General features: G+C 43.3%; 1 protein-coding gene across 3 annotated transcripts in view; it reads left to right on the forward strand.

Moving 5' to 3' along the window:
- Positions 1-5,580: 5,580 nt before the first annotated feature.
- Positions 5,581-22,876, forward strand: part of SCAP (SREBF chaperone) — an 89,954-nt gene continuing 72,658 nt past the window's right edge. For all 3 annotated transcript variants that reach the window (XM_032648320.1, XM_032648319.1, XM_032648321.1), the window contains exon 1: positions 5,581-5,722. The gene's annotated coding sequence lies outside the window, so the exon portion shown is untranslated. The remainder of the gene's footprint in view (positions 5,723-22,876) is intronic.

Consider the following 22,876-nt stretch of genomic DNA (forward strand, 5'->3'; position numbering starts at 1 on the left):
AAAGCCCATCTCTGGCAAGGAGCCAACAATCAATAGTTTGTCATTATTATTGGCAGCTATTATGACCTTAGTAATATTCTTTATCATATTGCCTGTAAGGTTTTGTTTAAAGGTATGCACTAAGACAACTTCTCTAGTGCAGAGAACTTATATCCCTGGCCTCTGACACATAGTAGGAACTTGATAGGTAATAAAGGCATTGAATGACTACTAATACAACTTGGAGATTTTGAATATATTTTTTTTTTTTTGAATATTTTTAATGACTGTATCATGGTTATTAAAATGGCTACTGGATGGGGCTTCCCTGGTGGCGCAGTGGTTGAGAGTCTGCCTGCCGATGCAGGGGACACGGGTTCGTGCCCCGGTCTGGGAGGATCCCACATGCCGCGGAGCGGCTGGGCCCGTGAGCCATGGCCGCTGGGCCTGCGCGTCCGGAGCCTGTCCTCCGCAACGGGAGGGGCCACAGCAGTGAGAGGCCCGCGTAACGCATAAAAAAAAAAAAAAAAAAAAAAAAAAAAAAATGGCTACTGGTTATCGGAATCTCAGTGTTTTACATGTGTTCATAGCGATGTTTTTTGAAAGCCACAGAGGTCAGTTTTCTTGGTTGCATCTTGGGACCTGACTCCTAAGTCCAGGTTCCCTGAGGTTGAGCTAATTTTCCTGGCTGCAGAGCAGCTGCTGCTGTGTGTCAGAACCTTAATTCAAACCCAAGGAATCCAGTCCTGAAGCAGCCCTTTCCACTTTATCACATTGCCAGCTGCTATCACTAATGCTTAATTCAGGGTGAGCATGAGTGTTAGTGCAAGTGATTGCAAGGACAGAGCTCTATCATTGTGAAACACCCTTCTCTGTGTCCATGACAGGCTGAGGTGGCTGGGCAGTGGGCAGGAACCCAGAGTCCTGTGGTGGCCTGCTTGGTCAGTTATCAGAGTGACCTTGGGCAAATCTCTTCACCTCTCAAGGAAGTTTTCTTCATCTGTGAAATAGACCCAGCCCGTAATTTTCAAGATTGTCCTGAGGTTTGGCCCAGCATGGAATCCCAAGAACTGCGAATTGTTATCACTTCTGGATGATCTCTAAGCTCCACTTAGTTTTTTTAAAATTTTGAATTTACCGTGGGGAGCAATCTGAAGTAAGGTTGAGCTTTGGCTAGTTAGGGCAAAATGGAGCTTGTAGACAAAAAAATATTGCCGACCTCTTCAGTAAACAACACACGTTGCCCACCATCAAGGCATCAGCCACTGCAGCTGCCTGCCTCCCAACAACCATGCACCCCGAGGGGCATTCAGGATGGATGCCCCTCATAGTTAAGATGCGTATCAAAGGAATGATTTCAATGAGCCCAGGCTCTTGCGTCTTCCCATACTTGAGATATCTGTTTTTGTGATTAGCAGTCGTTTTTTGGATATTTGACTACTTTCCACCCTCCCCCCCACAACCGCCGCCAGCAAAAACTGCTATATATCCTGACTCCTCCCTTACCTCTTTGAAACAGTTCCTCAGAGTTATCTGAGAGGCTGTTTCCAGGCTGTAGTCCTCAATAATGTCCTCAAGTAATACACGATTTTCAACTTTTAGGTTTTGTGTTGTTTTTCAGTCAACTTTTAGGTTGTGTGTTGAGTTACAAAAACTAAAATCAGGTATCTGCAACTTACCTGGATATGCATAACAAATAAGATGGATTGATAGGTGGATAAAGGTTTTTTGGCTTTGTTTTTTTTTTTAAGAAAAACGTGATACTAAGCAAAACATTAATAGTTGTAGAATCTAGAATATATAGTTGTTAACTGTATGGTTCTTTCAGCTTTTCCTATGTTTTCATAATAAATTGTTGGAAAAGCCCTAAAATCATGGCCACTTCATTCAGCTCACGGGGGACATTCAGTAGTGGATTCACCTTGGGCCCATGAGCCTTAGGTTCCTCAGAGGGTCCCCAGTGGTTCCTGTGTAGCGGGGGACTCTTGACAGTGCTGCAAGGCACAGAGGCACTTAACTAAGTGCTTGTCAGGTTTGGAGGCTCTTGTTTTTGGGGGAGGGTATCCAGAGCTTGTTGAGCGTCATTCCCCCGTAAACACGGGTGAAACGGTTGGGTGGGGAGGGGACGGGGAGTAGGGAGGGTGACAGGACTGCCCAAAAGACAGACTAGCTAAGTCCCTGAGGTAGGGGTTGTGAAAAGACAGGTCTCCAGCAATCTCTGGAGAGAAGACTTTGGTCCAGTGGGCCTGGGGTGGTGCTCAGGGTGACTCCGACTTCACTTTAATCATTCCCCCAAGTGACTCTGCTGAGGCAAGCTTGGAACTGCATTCTTTGTAGGAACTTGACAGTAAAGGGAAGAAATTGGGACTTTGTCTGCACGGTGACATTCACTCAGAAAACTAAAAAAATTGGGTAGAATTTATATTTGCCAAAAGGAACGAGGCAGTGGAGAGAGAAGGAAAAACTAACTGGTGACAGAGATTTGAGGTCCTTTTTGCCCAAGTTTTCTGAGGGGCCGGATGATGGCACTGCGAGGGATCAGACGTGGAGTGATGTGAGATAACGGGCTCCCCACACTGCTCCCTGTTGTTGTCTCTCTAATTTAAAAATAACAAAAAAGAGTTCTTCCTTTATAAACATTCTCATCTAAAGCCAAAAGCCAACTCTGAATACAGGGCAAAATCTTAAAGGTCACTCTGGGCCAAGGTCAATTGTCCCCACTTGTATGGTCAGGCTACTTAAGATGGCTGCTCTCTTGTTCTCTGTACATTCCCCTGCCCAACCAGTGCCTGCTTCACCTATATCTTATGCACCTGACTGACCTTCCTACGCTCCTGCCCCCACCGCAGCTGGTGGTTATTCTTATCAAAGGGGCGGTGAGGGGCGTGCCCTTCTGCTGGTTTCCCTGGTACCTAATGAGCCCACCTGACATCAATTCCTCTATAACTGGTAACCTCTCCTTCCACTTGGGAGTGAAGACTGCCGCCATATCCTGTCCACCGTCCACCGCACACAGTGGGGTGTTGCTCCAGGACCTTGCTTCAGACGTGTAAGCTCCCCCATCCATTACACCACTTATGTCTCTGTTGCTGACTCTGGGCTTTCTTCCGTCTTGAAGCTGGGCAAGCACAGGGCTTGTAGGCCTGTGGGGTACAGCCCAACACCATTATTGTTTAATTTTCCCATGAGAGTACTGTGGTGGGCAAGGAGGAAGGCAAGACTTTGGAGAATTTGGAACAGGGTTGATGGGAAGGGGCTGTGAAGAAGGCCTGTGAGGGGTGAGGTGGCTGGAGCTGCCTGAAGGGCCACCTCTGATTTTAGCCTTGCATTGTGGTTATATCTGCCGTTTTTGCAACCCTAGCGCTGCCACCCTCAAGGGCAGGAACAGGATCTATCTGCCACATCCAGATAGCACCAGGGTGGGTGCGGGTAAGCTGAGGGGAGCATGCCCAGGGCAGCAGGGTGGGGTGAGGCTGCCCCCTGACACTTGAGACCTGTGTTCACGAGTACGTGGGGTGGTGTGATCAAGGTACCCATGGGCTGGCCCACAGGCAATCACCACGGGCAGCGTCCCAGGATGGGCCAGCGCTGGGCCCGCTGGGACCTGCACCCTCATCTTGGGCAAAGCCTTCCCTTCTCTTGTGAGACCAGGTAACGAGACCTACCTTGGGGTTTTCAGGAAGGTCAGATGAGAGGACATGTGCAAAGTGCTCAGCTCAGCATGTTGTCCAACCCAAGTTCATGTGCTGGGCACACAGTGAGGCCAAACAAATGGAAACGTAGGCGTTTGGAGCAGAGAAAGGTTTATTCCAAGGGCCACGCGAGAATGGGCAGCTCGTGCTCGAAAGACCTGAACTCCCTGATGGTTTTCAGGGAAGAGTTTGTATAGGCAAAATTTGGGGTGAGGGCTGCAGGGTGGTGTTCCAGGAATCTTGTGCTCAACCTGAAGTTATTATCCTCCACCTGGGTGGGGGCCTTAGTTCCAGAAGAAGAACTCAAAGTGATACATTGTTACGTAAATTCCTCGAGGAGGAACTAGGATTGTTTTCACTTGCTTCTGCATTCCCTCACTTCCTTGATTAGTAACTGTTTGAATCTGCCCTTTGGAACTCAGGGAAGGTCAAGGAAGCTGAAGCCTTTTTCCTACAAACAAGAAACGGGGACACGGAAAGGCTTTGCTACCTGGGAGTGTCACCTGAAAACTGGGCTCACCTCTTGGTGGGTATCAAGCCAATAGACACAACCAAGCCAGAGATTGGGAGAAGGAATGATTATTACTCGGAGCCAGTAAGGAGAACACCAGGGATCTTTCCCAAAGCAGCGTCTCCCTGAACAGCAAAATTGGGGAAGTTTTAAGCTAAGGGTACATGCATATTCAAGAAGGGGCTTTAAGTAGAAGAGAATTCAACATAGAATTGGGGCAAAGGTCGACAGAGTCCAAGCTTTAGTTGATTGAAGTCAGGAGGGTCAACAGCATCATTCTGTCCTCCACCTGGATGGGGGCCTTGGTTCTTGCAGAACTCAAAGATACACTTTGTGTGTATCCCTTGAGGAGGAACTAGAACTCTGCTGTAACACTGCACTATTGTTTGACTGCCTTTTCTCTGTTCCTGCATCCCTTTCATCCCTTAGATCATTAATTACTGAGACCTGTTCAAAGGCAAGCATTGTGGCCAGGCTTACATCACAAAATATCATGAAAGCCATTCCTGGTTCTCTTTCTCCGGGGACCCCCTAACTTATCTGCTTATAGGAGGGCCCCACAGGGTCCTGCTCGGTTTCAATGCCCCCTTTTCTCTGCTACTCCTCAGTCTTGAGGAAAACATATATTGGACAAGAAAGGGAGTAACATTTTGGGTAGAGAGGATAATCATAAACCCGGCAGAGTAACTCGGTTTTAGGAGGACTTGGTTTCAAGCACCTGGTGAAGAGTAAACACTCGACGGACATAGCTATTGTTATTACAACAAATATGTGTTCCATGTAGAAGATGGTTACATGCCCATGAGCAAATGGAAAAATCCTAACACCCTAATCCTCCACCCAGAGATATCCACCGACCACACATCAGCATCGCCCCAGGCCTTTCTTGGATTGTTTTTAACAAAAATGAGCTCATACCCTACAGCTCATTTTGAACATTTTTTTCAAGAACATCTTTCCACATTAGTTAAGTATTCATAAAACTTACCCTTTTAAAAGGCCTTAAGGAAATACAGTTTATGGACATAATTTATTCGACCCATCTGCATTTGTTGTATATCTCGGCCGCTTTTAATTTTTCGCTGTTATGAAACGGAACTTGGGCAGCCTGTGCGTGTTCTTGCTAATTCTGCGGAACGTGTTGTTAAAAGCTCTGATGCTCTACTCAAGGTTCTGTCCCAGCTTCGCGGTCAGCCTCGCCCGGCCCCGCCCCACCCCACCCCAGACCTCTCCCCGGGTGTCGTGTGACCGGTGTCCACCAGGGGGCGAGCGGGAGCCGCGGTTGGGGGCTCGATCACGCATGCGCACGCCACAGGGAACACACGCGAAGGACGGCGGGGGCGGGAGCGGGAGGGGAAAGGTAGGAGGTGAGAGGTGAAGGGGCGGAGAGCTGCGCGGGCGCCTGGCGGCCGGGAGAGAGAGGGCGGGCGCCACGCCCGGACCGCGCGGGCCGGGAGCGCGCACGCCGCGCCCCGCCCCCGTCCCCGTCCCCGCCGCCGCCGCCGCCGCCGCCGCCGCTCGAGAGCTGTTGCCGCCACAGGTACCGCTGCGCGTGTCCCCACAGCGTCCGCCCGCGGGCCGGGCTCGGGCCTCCCGCTGCGCGGCCCGGGGAGTTCCGGGATGGGGGCCGCAGGGGGCACTGGCGCGCCGGCATGGGCGCTGTCCAGCAGCCGTGCGGGCCGGGCTGAGAGGCTGCAGCCAGAGAGGGGGCCGGGTTGCCGCGTCCCCAATCCCACCTTGGTCGCGCCCCCGTCCGGGCCAACCGCGCGGCCGCAGCCCTCCCCCTGGCCCCGGGGACCACTGGCCTGAGAGTGGGTCGCGCTGTTGCGCCCACTGGCCCTGCCGTCCCCTGGGAAGCTGCCGGTTCTAGAACCTGCTTTGGGGCTGTCTGGGTTTTCCAGAGTGCGGAGGAGAGCACGCTGTCCGCACCTGCCTCTTTTGCAAGATCTGATTGAGAGGCAACACGTAGCTTCTTTGCTGGGTTTTGCTTGGTTTCTAGTTTTCTCTTTCGCTCAGACCTAAACATTGCTCACTGATGTTGCCTCTGTTTATTCTGGATTGTTTATTACCTCCGTTTATCATGCAGGATCCTAACGTCAGAATAGCATTAGCTGCAGGAGCCAGGGATCCAGACTGTTTGAGCCGTAGGTAGTTGTACAGGTGGAAATGCTCGTGGCCTAGGGGAGCAGTGAGTCCCCTCCTGGCAGGAGTTTGCCCTGTTTCGTGTCACTTTCTGCCCCACCTTCTGTGGTGACAGAGCTGGGTGACTAAACTCCTTCTGGGGATTTTGTAATAATTTTTGTGAAGAGGACATAGTAAAGGTTTCTTTAATGATACTAGCTTTGAGTGTGTTTCTGACCAAACGTTTGTGAAGTTTGGTTATGCAGTGTCCTTATTGCTGTGCTGCCATCTCAGGGTATCGTGCTAAAGACTGAAGCTTTTATAAGGGAGTCAGGGTCAAGGGTGTCTGAGAGTATTTCAGGTGTTCCTCTAATTGATGACCTATATCTTTTTAATGTATGTTGATAGAATTTAGGTTTTAGGTGTTTTACACATTTGCAGCATTCCCCGGGGCACACGGTGTAAAAAACACAAAATATGTATAACTATATCTCCACACTCATTCTTTTGGTGATTTATTGAAATTGAAAGAATTACTTCTCATTTATTATGGATGCGTCTGGTGTTTGAGAGCTCTCTTTTCTTTCGCTATTGTGGCAAAAACAGCACCTCTCCAGAGGTCTCCATGTGCTTTATAATCACTGGTTTAGGTCCCCCTCTCCCATCATCTAGATTAGTTTACTGTCGGGAGGTGGGTATAAAAAGTCTACTACTCCTAGTTTATGCATAGAAAATGGAGGCCTAAAGATTGTGAATTGCTTGAGGTCATATATGAACAAGTAAACTGTCCAGTTGGGAAATGAGCCATACCTGTGGGATTCAGTACACATGCATTTATTAACATTTGGTGGTAGACTTTAGGGGATGCTTACTGTCTTAGTGTATACATGAATGTATCCTAAGGACCCTGGAATGACACTTAGGTTTATGTGTTATTTGCTTACCCTCACCATCGGTGGCCATTTGGTGGCCACCAGTGTTAGTTTTACTGGCTCTGATAGGTACTTCATGCACAGTTTGTGTCATCGCTTCCATTAAACAGATGAGAAGACTCCCCCTCATAGAGAAACTGGGTTACTAGTGTCACCCAGCTTGGCATTGGGGATCAGGCCTTCAAACCAGGTCTGCCGAACTGCACCACCTACCTAACTCCACTGTAATTTGCTCCTTTCCTGAGTTGGCCACTGAAGCAAAGTCCAGGTGACTTCTTTTGCCGCCTGAAATAATAATTCTGGGTAAAATATTTATCCAGCACTTGGGCTGTCTAGATTTTGTGCTAGATGCTCTTATAACAGCTTATCTCACTTAATCTTCATAATCAGGGGTGATGACACTGTTATCACCCCCTTAACTGATTAGTTTTAGAGATGTTATCTGACTGGCTCTGGGTCACCTAGTGCGTTAGAAGCTGAGGCCAGGTGGAAACCCAGGTTTGTCTGAAAACAGAGCCCATGCTTTTGTGCTGTTCTTGGACCTGCTGGCCTCACAGTCTTCTCCACTGCCTACCAAGTGAAAGGTAGCAGAGGAGGGTGTTAGGGGTGAAGGAAGGAACCCAGTGTCACAGACTTGAGTGAGTGATGGTGGAACTCCGCAGGAAGGAGACATTCATTTGATCACTGTGTTTGACAGCTTCCCCTTGAGTGGTCAGGGGCACTCCCTGAGAATGTTTGCAGGGTTGCTGGGCCATGCAGCTTTGCAGTAGAGTCCAAAGAGGGGTGTGTGTGTGTGTAAGCACCAAGGGTACACATGGGTCTCAGGAAAAAAAATTAAAACGAATCTTTGCATTTATTTCAGCCTTATTTAATTTTTGTTTTGCATTTTATAATGTATACTCTGTATTATCACAGTAGTACATATATATAATTTATGTATAAGTATACGTATATTGGGGATATGTACTTGAATTTTTGCTGTTGGGGATTCATAATCAAAAATGTTAAGAAACCACTGGTTTATTTGATATTTAGCATTTTCTGAATTCATAAAATATGTGAAGTGTTATTTGTCCCATTTGTTCCTAAGTTGGAAGTCTAGTGAAGTTCAGTGTAATTCCACATAATCAGAGAAAGGGTATTTCATATTAATAACCAATTATAAATTATTTTAGAAATTGCAGTCCGAGTGTGAAAGAGGATCTGGTATTTCAATAGTCTTTATGTCTCAAATATAGTACCGCTCTTAAGTTTGACACTATAGTGACTGATAAAGCCCTTCAGAAGTTAAAATTTGGGGGAATTCTCTGGCGTTCCAGTGGTTAGGACTCTGCACTTTCACTGCTGAGGGCCTCGGTTCAATCCCTGGTCAGGAAACTAAGGTCCCACAAGCCACGCAGTGTGGCCAAAAAAAAAAGAAGAAGAAGGGCTTCCCTGGTGGCGCAGTGGTTGAGAGTCTGCCTGCGGATGCAGGGGACGCGGGTTCGTGCCCCGGTCCGGGAGGATCCCACATGCCGCAGAGCGGCTGGGCCCGTGAGCCATGGCCGCTGAGCCTGCGCCTCCGGAGACTGTGCTCCGCGACGGGAGAGGCCACGACAGTGAGAGCCCCGTGTACCGCCAACAAAAAAAGAAGAAGAAGTTGTTAAAATTTTGTTGTTGAACCTTTTCTATTTTAAACATGTTAATTCAGTCTGAAGCCAGAGAGACTAAACTATTCAGTTTACGCAAATATGGCGGTTGTAATAGTCGTATTTGCACCATTTCCCAACCTTAGAGTATTTTCAAATCATCTAAATATTGAAATTCCAAATACGTTGATTCCTTATCCCTTTTTACAAACTGGATTCTTCAGTTCATTCCACTGCAATGGTTAGTACATTATTTCAAAATGAGCGGTTCCAGAATTATACCTAATTAAAAAATATCTTTGTCATCTTCCAGCTTATCATTTCACAATTGAATAGATTAGCGTTTGTTCAGGAGTTTAGGTTAAAATAACAGAATGGGTTTTGAGCAAGAAATATATTTTCCTAATTATATAAGCTGTTTTTATCCAGATGAGTTATCATTACTTCGTAACTATGTTCTCAAACATTAGTGTGAATTAAAATTACCTGGAGGGATTGTTTTAACCCCACCTCCAGAATCCGTAGGTGAGAGGTAGGCCCTGGAATTTGAATTTCAAACAAGTTACCAGGTGCTGCTACTGTTTGGCCTAGGGAACCACACTTTGAGAGCCATGGCTCTAAAACCAGAGCACAATGTCAGTGCTTTCATGTTTCACTCTGAATCTCATCAGCATCAGTCTTTTTTTAAAAAAAAATTTATTTATTTATTTGGCTGCTTCGGGTCTTAGTTGCAGCACGCGGGATCTTCATTGTGGCATACAGGATCTTTTTAGTTGCGGCATGCGGAATCTTTTCTTTTCAGTTGTGGCATGCGGGATATTTAGTTGCAGCATGTGGGATCTAGTTCCCTGACCAGGGATCGAACTCAGGCCCCCTGCATTGGGAGTGCCGAATCTTAGCCACTGGACCACCAGGGAAGTCCCCAGCATCAGTTAGTCTTACAGTATAGTTTTGCCAAGTACGGTTGGTCCCTGAATTAATGATGATTCAACTTACAGTTTTTCCACGATGTGATGGTGCCAGAGCAATCATGCATTCGGTAGAAACCATACTTCAAATTTTGAATTTTGATCTTTTCTGGGGTAGTGATACGCAGTACATGCTCTTTCTCGTGATGCTGGACAGCAGCATCAAGCCGCAGCTCCCAGTCAGATCTGTAGTCATGGGTAAACAACTGATACACTTACAGCCATTCTGTACTCAAATCATTCTGTTTTTCATTTTCAGTATGTTATTCAATAAGTTACATGAGATATTCAACACTTTATTATAAAATGGGCTTTGTTTTAGATGCTTTTGTCCAACTGTAGACTAACGTAAGTAATCTGAGCACATCTAAGGTAGGCTAGGCTAAGCTATGATGTTCAGCAGCCTAGGTGTATTGAATACATTTTTGACTTACAATATTTTCAACAGGATGGGTTTATTAATATGTAACTCCATTGTAAATTGAGGAAGATCTGTACATAACTGGTTCTTGCTTTTAGTCAATTTCCTTTTTATTTTTAGATGATGTCATAATTAAGATTGTATTCTCAGTTATAGTGCTATTTCTATTTTCCCTGAAGTTTTAAGGCTCTTGAGGAATTAGAGTTTTTTTTTTTTAATTCGAGTCACCCAGGTTGGATAAAAATTAATAGGCGCGCACTCAAGCGCACACATGCACACGCACACATTTCAATTGTCTGTAATCCCAGTGGTAACCACTAGCAGGCTTCTTCTCAGGCTTCTTTCCTGCTCATTCTCCTGTTCTCGCTTTGTATAATGAGATCATACTGTTTTGTATCCATTTTCTGTTATTGTGTGAACATTTTTTCGTGTATAAAACTATTCTGGAACATTTTTTGATTTTTAAAAACATGAGCTCTCATTTATTTTTTTAAAAAATATATTTATTTATTTATTTGGCTGCTCCTGGTCTTAGTTGTGGCATGCGGGATCTTTAGTTGAGGCACACAGTATCTAGTTCCCTGACCAAGGATTGAATCTGGGTCCCCTGCATTGGGAGCGCAGAGTCTTAACCGCTGGACCACCAGGGAAGTCCTCTCTCATTTATGTTTTCCAATGACTTTCTCTTTGAGCAGCCTTGCTCACAGTTTGGCTGTGGGCTTCATTTGCACCTTTCAGAAGACTGCATTGTCACTCAGGAAGTCTTCAACCATGGTTTCTCTCCTCTTCAACAATCTTCAGTAGCTCCCCACTCTCGTGATCTGCCCCAAGCTGGCCTACCCACTCCTTCCCTCTACCAGCCTGTATTTATGCCACCTCATCTCCATGGGGTGATTAGTTACCTTCTTTCAGGTATGAGCCATGGTTCGGTTTGACATTCATTCTTGGTTGTCACCCCAGCGACAGTGACTGTTAGAAACATCAAGGCCTGCCTTCCTTCAGCAGGCAACAGAGAACATTGCATCTCATATTTTTTTTTTTTTTGCGGTACGCGGGCCTCTCACTGTTGTGGCCTCTACCGCTGTGGAGCACAGGCTCCGGACACGCAGGCTCAGCAGCCATGGCTCACAGGCCCAGCCACTCCACGGCATGTGGGATCTTACTGGACTGGGGCACGAACCCGTGTCCCCTGCATCGGCAGGCGGACTCTCAACCACTGCGCCACCAGGGAAGCACCTGCATCTCATATTCTTGTTAGGGAGGATAATCTTGAATTCTTCACCTCCCAAAAGCTGTCCTGAGCTCAACTGTGGTAAAGGACATCCATGGAATTGTGCTGGAACATGCTTCAGTGTACCTGTTCTAGGCAGTGTTTTGTCTTTGGATGAAACTGGATCATTAGGAAGCAGCATATTTCTGGCCTCCTTCCAGTTGTTTTGTTTTTGTTTTAACTAAACTCACTTTGCATGGCCCCATCAGCTTGCGTTGGATCTATATTAGAAGGCCCCAAGAAAATCTGGAGGCAATTAGAAATTTCCTTCAGGTCCAGTGCCTGGAATGCTCGTGCCTCTTCTGAACCATTGGGCCATTGGTTTGATTAAACCATACTGTGAACTGTGTCAAAATGGTTCCCTCTTTGCCTTGGCCCCTAGGGAGCTCAGAGTCTCTTTTATATTCAGAGTTCTCTGGCTTGTGCTTTCTGTATTAACCTTACTTCTGGCATATACCTTTTTTTTTTAACAGCTAGATGTTTTGCTCTTTCTCTCAAATTTTACCATAAAATATATAACACATTTCATCTCTATTCTAAACATTACTGTGATTATATTTTTGTAGCCAAATTTATGTTCTCATCTATTTCTTCTCATTTTTTTTGTACACTTGAATCCCTCTGAGCCCTGCTTTCCCCTGCCCGCTCCTATGTACTAATTCTTTTTTGTTGTTCCATTTTTTAAAAATTGTGGTAAATACACAACTTAGCGTACCAACCATTTTTAAGCGTACAGTTCAGTGGTATTAAAAGTACATTCATAATTTTTTTTGCAACATCAACACCATTCTCTCCATATCTCTTTTCATCTTGCAAAACTGAAACTCTGTACCCATTAAACAATAACTCCTCATTTCTCCTCTCCCAGGTCCCTGGCAGTCACCATCCTACTTTCTATGATTTTGACTACTCTAAGTATATCATATAAGTGGACTTATACAGTATTAGTCTTTTTATGGCTGGCTTATTTCATTTAGCATAATATCCTCATGGTTCAAACATGTAGCATGTATCAAAATTTCTTTCCTTTTTAAGGTTGAATAATATTCCGTGTATATACCACGTTTTGTTTATCCATTTATCCGTTGACAGACATTTGAATTGTTTCCACCTTCTGGCTGTTGTGAATGATGCTGCTGTAAACATGGGTGTACACATATTTGTTCAAGTCCTTGTTTTCAGTTCTCTTGGGCCAGTATGGAAGTGGAATTGCTGGATGGTAATTCTATGATTAATTTTTTTGGAACCACCGTACTGTTTTCCATGGAGGCTGTACCATTTTATATTCTTACCAGCAATGTACAAGGGTTCCAGTTTCTCCACATCCTTGCTTAACACTTGTTGTTTTCTGTCTTTTTTTAAGCTTTATTATTATTATTTTAAATTTATTTATTTTATTTTTGGCTCCATTGGGTGTTCATTCCTGTATGCGGGATTTCTCTAGTTGTGGCGAGCAGGAGCTATTCTTCGTTGCGGTGCATGTGCTTCTCATTGTGGTGGCTTCTTGTTGCACAGCACGGGCTCTAGGGCACATGGGCTTCAGTAGTTGTTGCATGCGGGCTCGGTAGTTGTGGCTTGCAGGCTCTAGAACGCAGGCTCAGTAGTTGTGGTGCACGGGCTTAGTTATTCTGCGGCATATGGGATCTTCCTGGACCAGGGATCGAAGCCGTGTCCTCTGCACTGGCAGGCAGATTCTTAACCACTGTACCACCAGGGAAGTCCCATTTTCTGTTTTGTTTTGTTTTGTTTTGTTTTTGGTGGTATGCGGGCCTCTCACTGTTGTGGCCTCTCCCGTTGCGGAGCACAGGCTCCAGACGCGCAGGCTCAGCAGCCATGGCTCACGGGCCCAGCCGCTCCGCGGCATGTGGGATCTTCCTGGACCGGAGCACGAACCTGTGTCCCCTGCGTCGGCGGGCGGACTCTCAACCACTGCACCACCAGGGAAGCCCTCTCCTTGTAGTTTTTTTGTTTTTTTGCTAAGAAGTTTTTAAAAGATCACTTAAAATCAACACAGAAAGTGGTTACATAGTACAGATCTCAACTATTTGCTGAGAATAAATTTTAAGAATAACTTTCTTCTTTTTTTTGTTTTTTTATATATAAACATTTTATTTTAATAATACTGTTTATCACTGCAGTTTACATCATTCCATTATGAAAATGTTTAACTGAAGAGAGGATATTTCCTCAAAACACTAAATAAGCAGAGCTTGTTCAGTTAAATTTACAGCAATACAGCATTTAGAAATACATAATTCTTCATTTTAGGGCTTCCCTGGTGGCACAGTGGTTGGGAGTCCCCCTGCCAATGCAGGGGACACGGGTTCGTGCCCCGGTCCGGGAAGATCCCACATGCCGCAGACCGGCTGGGCCTGTGAGCCATGGGCGCTGAGCCTGTGTGTCCGGAGCCTGTGCTCTGAAACGGGAGAGGCCACAACAGTGAGAGGCCCACGTACCGCAAAAAAAAAAAAAAAAAAGTTAAGAAATACATAATTCTTCATTTTACAGTAATACTTCCTCTTTAAAAATTTGTCATGGTTTGTCACAGATTTAAAGTACCAGGCACCTAATGCTATGAAAGGATAATACAGTATATGTAGTGTAAGTGAACCAGATCTTTTCTCAAATAGTCTTTCTAAAGTCCTACCAAATTTGTGTGAACGTATTTGTTGAATAAATTAAACATTTTTTGTGTTGTTAATTTGTAATATTGTACAAAACTCAAAAATAACACCTGTACCTATTATAGGAAGCTTATTTTAGCATTTTACCTGTAAGAAACACTGATCTGTATACTTAAAATGATTTCTTGAAAACATTTTCATCATATAGTCCAGCATTTAACAAATAATATGTGAAAATAAAGTCTCCAGAACATTAAAATTTTATCCTCTGATTAGTATTCAAATTAAGAATAACTTTCTTGGGCTTCCCTGGTGGCGCAGTGGTTGAGAGTCCGCCTGCCGATGCAGGGGACACGGGTTCGTGCCCCGGTCCGGGAAGATCCCCCATGCCGCAGAGCGGCTGGGCCCGTGAGCCATGGCCGCTGAGCCTGCATGTCCGGAGTCTGTGCTCCACAACGGGAGAGGCCACAACAGTGAGAGGCCCGCGTACCGCAAAAAAAAAAAAACCCATAAAAAACAATAACTTTCTTAATGTTATACAAATGAGTAGTTATGACTTGAGATAAAGTGTCCATTCACAGCATCATACATTGATTCAGAAAGATATCTTCAATAACTAAGGCAGGAGTGAAAGTGTACTCTAGAAAAATATGAGCCTAGAAAAGAGCAGCATTTCTAAATCTCATTTTACATGTGTATTTTAAAATTTATAGGGACTTCCCTGGTGGTCCAGTGGTTAAGAATCCGCCTTCCAGTGATGTGGGTTCGATCCCTGGTCAGGGAACTAAGATCCCACATGCCGCAGGGCAGCTAAGCCCACACGCTGCAACTAAGATGTGAGGCAGCCAAAAATAAATAAATATATTTTTAAAAAATAATAAAATTTATAGCATAAGCAATTTAACAATTAAATATTCATAATTACAGAGTTGACCATTTTATTAATATTCCTGAAGTTCATATACTCAATTTGACCTTAAAAGCTTTTTTTTTTTTTTCGCGGTACGCGGTCCTCTCACCGCTGCGGCCTCTCCCGCTGCGGAGCACAGGCTCCGTACGCGCAGGCTCAGCCGCTCCGCGGCACCCGGGATCCTCCCGGACCTGGGCACAAACCCTCGTCCCCTGCATCGGCAGGCGGACTGTCAACCACTGTGCCACCAGGGAAGCCCTGGCCTTAAACCTTTTAAAGTTCTTTTCATAATTTAAGTGCTAAACACTGCCTTATATTTGTGCTTGTACGGTTTATAAAATGGATGAAAGAAACTACAGAAGAGATTTCTAATAAATTTAAGGTAGCAGCAGTGTGTATTTAAGGATCTGCTTTAATTCACCTAAAGAAAGAAGTTATGAGTTTATATTCTGAACCACACAACCTAGTATTGATTGTACATTGTTTCAAATTACTGGCCCCCTGCTCACTTTAGACTGCTAAATCCTGCCTTCTTGAATGTTTATAGATGGGCAGGAGTCCAGTTAGATATAGTTCAGTGGCTTTTTTATACCAGCAGCTCTAGCACTAGCACTGTCCTGGGTGCAGAGCAAGCTCTATTCTATTAATATTTCTGAGGTATTTTCAGTGGTTGCTACTGAGTCATTGTAATTTCGATTTGCATTTCCCTAGTGATTAGTGATGTTGGGCATCTTTTCATGTCTTTATTAGCCATCTGTATATCTTTGGGGAAATGTCTGTTCAAGTCCTTTGCCCATTTTTAATCAGATTGTTTTTTTGTTGTTGAGTTTTAGGACTTTTCTGTATATTCTATATATTAATCCCTTACCAGCTGTATGATTTGTAAATATTTTCTCCCATTCTGTGGGTTGCCTTTTTACTCTTTTGATAGTTTTTTTTTTTTTTTTTTTTTTTTGCCATGCTGCATGGCTTATGGGATCTTAGTTCCCCAACCAGGGATGGAACCCCAGGCCCTCAGAACTGAGAGTGTGGAGCCCTAACCACTGGACCACCAGGGAATTCCCTGTTGTTAGTATCTTCTTTTAAAAAAATATTTGTGTATTTACTTTTAAAAAACATGTATTTATTTTGGCTGCACTAGGTCGTAGCTGCAACATGTGGGATGTTCATTGCCACATGTGGACTTCTTAGTTGCGGCATGCGTACTCCTAGTGGCGGCATGCATTCGGGATCTAGTTCCCCGACCAGGGATCAAACCTGGGCCCCCTGCATTGGGAGCGCAGAGTCTTACCCACTGGACCACCAGGGAAGCCCTTGATAGTATCTTTTGATGCACACAGTTTAAAAATTTTTATGAAGTCCAGTTTGTTTATTCTTTTGTTGCCGTTGCCTTTGGTTGTACAACAAGGAATTGCCAAATCCAATGTCGTAAAGCTTTTGCCTTATGTTCTATTCTAAGAGTTTTTATACTTTTAAGTCTTAAGTTTACGTCTTTGAGCCTTGTGTATTCATTGTTGCTAAATTTTGTAAAGGGATAAATTCTGAAAAGGCCTTGCACGTTACAAAGGACTTCTCTATTTAATAATGTTTATTATCATAAAATTGAAATATACACAAAAGCAGAGAGCAGTATTCCATTGTGTATGTATCATTTAGTTATGTCTGTCATTTACTCATTAACTTGAGGGCACTCGTTTCATCTATATCATCCACTCTTCTCATTATTGTATTTTTTAATGGTGATTTTTTTTTATTGAGGCAAAATATACATAACATAAAATTTAATGTCTTAACCTGCACATTGGAGGCGCAGAGTCTTAACCACTGGACTGCCAGGGAAGTCTCCATTTTAACCATTTGTAAGTGTAGCATTCAGTGTCATCAAATATATTCACAGTGTTGTGCAGCCGTCACCACTTTCCATTTCCAGAACATTTTCATCATTCCAAACAGAAACTCTGTACCCATTAAACAACTCCCCATTCTCCCCTCCCTGCCAGGCCTTGGCAATCACCATTCTACTTTCTGCCTCTATGAATTTGCCCGTTCTAGGTCCTACATATAAGTGGAATCATACTATATTTGTTCTTTTGTGTCTGGCTTATTTCACTTTACATGTTTTCAGTATTCATCCTTGTTGTAGAGTTTCATTCCTTTTTCAGGGCAAATAATATTCTGTTGTACGTACATCCACATTTTGTTTATCTCTTCATCTGTCAATGAATATTTGAGCAATTTCTGCCTTTTGCCTGTTGTGAATAATGCTGTTTATCAATATCTGTAAAGATATCTGTACAGATATCTGTTTGAGTCCCTACTTTCAGTTCTTTGGATATATACCCAGGAGAGGAATTGCTGGATCATATGGTAATTTTATGTTTAACTTTTTGAAGAACTGCCAAACTGTCTTCCACAGGAGCTGTACCATTTTTCATTCCTACCAGCAGTACACAAAAGTTCCAATTTCTTCACATCCTTACCAACACTTTTTTTTTTTCTTTTGCCTGCACCACGCAGCATGTGAGATCATACCCGCGCCCCCTGCATTGGAAGCGCAGAGTCTTACCCACTGGACTGCCAGAGAAGTCCCTTTTTTTTTCTTTTCCAACACTTGTTATTTTTTTGTTTGTTTTTTTTAATAAGAGCCATCCTAGTGGGTGTGAAATGGTATCTCATTATGGTTTTGATTTGTATTTTCATAATGATTAGTGATGTCGAGCATCTTTTTATGTGCTTTTTGGCCATTTGTGTATCTTCTTTAGAGAAATGCCTATTCAAGTCCTTTGCCCATTTTTTTTTTAACATCTTTATTGGAGTATAATTGCTTTACATTGTTGTGTTAGTTTCTACTTTATAACAAAGTGAATCAGCTATACATATACATATGTTCCCATATCCCTTCCTTCTTGCATCTCCCTCCCATCCTCCCTATCCCACTCCTCTAGGTGGTCACAAAGCACCGAGCTGATCTCCCTGTGCTATGCAGCTGCTTCCCACTAGCTAGCTATTTTACATTTGGTAGTGTATGTATGTCCATGCCACACTCTCACTTCTTCCCAGCTTACCCTTCCCTCGCCCCATGTCCTCAAGTCCCCTTTACCCATTTTTGAATCAGGTTGTTTTGTTTGTTTGTTTGCCAAGTTGTAGGAGTTCTTCCTATATTCTGGATATTAATTCCTTCTTAGATATATGATTTGCAAATATTTTCTCCCATTATGTGGGTTGTCTTTTCACTCTGTTGATAGTTTCCTTTGATGTACAAAAATGATTAGCTTTTATGAACTCTCATTTGTCTATTTTTTCTTTTGTTGCCTGTGCTTTTAGTGTCATATCTAAGAAATCCTTTCAAAGTCGAGTATCATGAAGCTTTTAACCCTGTTTCCTTTTTTTTTTAATTTTTAAAAATAAATTTATTTATTTTTGGCTACTTTGGTTCTTCATTGCTGTGTGCGGCTTTCTCTAGTTGCGATGAGCGGGGGCTACTCTTCATTGTGGTGCACGTGCTTCTCGTTGCGGTGGCTTCTCTTGTTGCAGAGCACAGGCTCTAGGCACGTGGGCTTCAGTAGTTGTTGCATGCAGGCTCAGTAGTTGTGGCTCGTGGGCTCTAGAGCGCAGGCTCAGTAGTTAATGGCACATGGGCTTATTTGCTCCATGGCATGTGGTATATTCCCGGACCAGGGCTCGAACCCGTGTCCCCTGTATTGGCAGGCGGATTCTTAACCACTGCGCCACCAGGGAAGCCCTATGTTTTCTTCTACGAGTTTTATAGTTTTAGCTTTGTTTAGGTCTTTGATCCATTTTGAGTTAATTTTTGTATATGATGTAAGGTAAGGGTCCAGTTTAACTTTTTTTGCATGTGACTCTCCAGTTTTCGCAGCACCGTTTGTTGAAAAACTGTTACAACGAGAAGGGCCCCAGGTGACCCTCATCTCTTGGCTCTCTTTGGCACTCTCCCCCTCACAAATAGGTCTTTTGCATATTTTGTGTTTGGAATGGAACCATCTTCCATGTGGCATTTGTATTAAAAGCTCTTGAGAGTAATAAAACAGAGACTCGTCACAACTTCACTTTTGGGTAAACTATCAAGAACCGTGCTGCTTTCCAGCAGACCACACTTCTGTCAGGAAACCAGGCAAGAGGCCACCATTCTGTGTGGCTTGGATGTGCCCATGTGTGGCTGAGAGCAGGAGGCTGGTCCTGGCCATGCTCCTGCCAGCTGGGACCAAGGCTGAGGACATCCTACCTCTGAGCCAAAGGTCCTATCTTGTGGAATGACAAGGCTGCTTGAGCTCCTGGGTTGTTTCTAGCTTTAAAACAGATTCTTTGCCCATGTTCTTATCAGTGGTCAGTTCAATCCCTTTGTTAGTCATTGCTGACCAGGTCAAGAGGGAATGAAAATGTAGGTAGCTGGCGTTGTGGACGAAAATCTTTAATATGTTTGTTGATGCTGAATTGTGAAGAAGGTTGGCATCTTGTACATGGTTATTTGTGACGACCATCACAAACAATGTAATTTAGTCTTCCATCAATATGGGTATTGCTGTGCCATCACAATTATTCTAAATGTGACAGTAGTCATCCTCTTGAATATATGTGTTTTCAGACTTCAAATTCTCTGAAATCAGCTTTCAGTCATTAACTCAAACTCCTTTCTTTTTTCAGGACTGTTAATTTAGTCTGCTGAAAATTCTTCCAGCTTATTTGGGTAATTTTGACGCTTAGAGAAGCAGAATTTCCTGTCCTGATCATTGGTCCACTTTGCAAAGCAACTTTCCCCCAAAGGTGAATTGTTTGCACCAGTGGACTAGTTTAGCACAGTGAACAGACCTACAGTGACTTTCTTTTCGGCACCAAATGAGGTGCTGGGTGCTCTAGGGAAACAAAGGTGATTCAGCTGTGACCTCCCAAGAGGGACCATGCTCAATCAGGGGAGGCTGAGAAAGTCAGAATGGACACAGGGCAGTGTGGAAATACAGTTAACAGAAGCTTAGAGTAGAAGGCTGCTGCTCCTACAGGGAGGCTTTCATTATTTTTTAATTTTAGCTTTTCAGTGCAGTACTACACTCACATAGCACAAAATTTAAAGGGTACGACAGGGTATACACGGGAACGTTTCCCTTGCACCTTGCCCCTGGCCACCAGATCCTTTCCCCAGAGGCAGCCAGTGTTACAAGTTCTCGAGTGTCAGTTCAGGGCTGTTCTGTGCATAATACAGACAAATACACAGAGAGCTCTTTTCTTTCTTTTTAAAAATTTATTATTTTTGGCTGCGTTGGGTCTTCATTGCTGTGCACGGGCTTTCTCTAGTTGAGGCAAGTGGGGACTACTCTTCGTTGCAGTGCATGGGCTCTAGGCACACAAGCTTCAGTAGTTGTGGCTCGCGGGCTTAGTTGCTCTGCAGTATGTGGGATTTTCCCCGACCAGGGATTGAACCCTTGTCCCCTGCACTGGCAGGCGGATTCTTAACCACTGTGTCACCAGGGAAGTCCTGAGAGCGCTTTCCTTTTACATGAAAGTAGCACACTATATCCCTTGCTTTTTCCTCTGTGATAGTTCATTATCAATACATAAGCACTTTTTCATTGTCTTTTACAACTGGATAATATTCCATTGTCAGGATGTACCTTAATTTATTTAGCCTGAGCTTTATTGATGGACATGTAAGGTGTTATAAACTTTGCTAACACAGACACCACTGACTAATGTTCTATATGCATCAATCCATGCATGGCCAAGTGCACCTATCCATTCACTTACCTAAGGCAGGAAGGCTGGGTTGGTGAGTATGTACTTTTGTGATTTTGATCGCTCTTACCAGATAAACCTCCATAGAGGTTTTGTCTACGTATGCTCCGAGCCGTGTGTGGCAGTGCCTGTTTATCCATACCCTCACCAACACTGTGGTACCTCATAGTTTGATTTTTGCCAATTTGATAGGCGAAAAAATGGTTTCTCTCTGTAGATTTTTTTCCCACCTAAACTTCTTAGTTCAACCTGTAGAAAAGTTAAAAGAGTAATAGAATGAACACTCAGGGGTAGTTTTAGTTTAAGGTTGAAGGACCATTTCTGTTTTCTGTGAAAAAGCTGTTTGTATCCTTGGTTTGTTTTTCTACTGGGCTTTGGTTTTTTTAAAATTAATTTTGTAAAAATTATTTATATATGAAGGAACTTTGTACTTTGTCAGTGGTATGAATTGCAGTTATATTTTTATAGATGGTTATTTTTTTTACTTAGGCTGGTTTTGTCATGGAAGAAAATTAGTTTTTAATTGGGTTGTATTTATTGACTTTTTAAGGCTTCTGGGTTCTCTGTCATACCTAGAAAGATTTTCCCTAGTAGAAGACTATGAAAAATTATCCTGTGGTTTCTTTTTTTTTTTTTAATTTATCTATTTATTTTTGGCTGTGTTGGGTCTTTGTTGCTGCATGTGGACGTTCTCTAGTTGCGAGAGCAGGGGCTACTCTTCGTTGCGGTGCGCAGGCTTCTCACTGTGGTGGCTTCTCTTGTTGCAGAGCACGGGCTCTAGGTGCTCAGGCTTCAGTAGTTGTGGCTCGTACTCTCAGTAGTTGTGGCTCACGGGCTCTAGAGAGCAGCCTCCGTAGTTGCGGCACACGGGCTTAGTTGCTCTGCGGCATGTGAGATCTTCCCAGACCAGGGCTTTAACCTATGTCCCCTGCATTGACAGGCTGATTCTTAATCACTGTGCCACCAGGGAAGTCCCTATCCTGTGGTTTCTTAAAGTACTTTTTCTATTTCATTTTTTACCTTTTAGTCTTTTATCCATTTGGAATTTATTTTGGTGTGAAGTGTGGGTCCAACTTAATTTTTTCCCAATTGGCTACCCATTTGTTGCAGTACCTTTTATTGAACAATTCATCTTTTTCCTACGTGTTTAAATATCCCCTTTCATTTACTACATATGATATGCTTTGCCACATATCATGTACGTTTGGGTCTGTTTCTGGACTTTCTGTTGTATACATTAATCCATGTTTTAGTGTGTTGTTAATCACGTTGTTTTAATTACCCAAGTTTTATAGTGTGTTTCGATATTTGGTAAAGTTAATTCTCATTTATTATCTTTATTTTTCAGAACTTTCCTGGCTATTTTTGTTTTTCTATATGAACTTTAAAGAAACTTTGCTAGTTAAAAGTCCTGTTTGTTTTTATTGGGACTAAGTTATTTACATTTTTAGGTTAGTGTAGGAAGAGTGACATTTTGATGATGAGTCTTCCCCACTAAGAAGATTGCATGCCTTTCTCTTTGAGTCTTCTTTTATTTTTGAGAGATTTCTTGACATTTCTTGTCAAATTTATTCTCAGTTCTTTTTTTGTTTTTACTGCTGAAGCATTTTATCTTCTACCTACTTGATGATGTATGTGAAGACACTGATTTCTCTATATTAATTTTCATCACCTTACCTGATTCTTTTATCAACTATAAAAGGTTTTCAGTTGATTCTCTTGGATTTTTCAGGTATATAATATTATCTGCAAATAATGATACTTTAATCTTTTTTCCCCCAGTTGTATACCTACGTTTTCTTTCTGTTGCCTAATTGTGATAGGTAGTACCTCCACAACAGTAGTAAATAGTGGTGGTGGAGTGCATAGATAGCTGTGTTTGGCCTCTGACTTTAGTGGGAGTTCTTCTAATGTGTTCCTGTTGGGCTTGGTTTTAGCTTTAGGTGGAGAAGGTTGTAAATATATAGTTGATGTCTGTATCTTACTGTATATTTTAAAATAAAAATATGTATATAAATATTTGCCAAGCATTTGTCTATTCTTATTTAATTTTTTCAGTTTTACTGAAGTATAAT

The sequence above is a fragment of the Phocoena sinus genome, chromosome 11 (genome assembly GCF_008692025.1).
Source record: "Phocoena sinus isolate mPhoSin1 chromosome 11, mPhoSin1.pri, whole genome shotgun sequence".
Lineage (NCBI taxonomy): Eukaryota > Metazoa > Chordata > Mammalia > Artiodactyla > Phocoenidae > Phocoena > Phocoena sinus.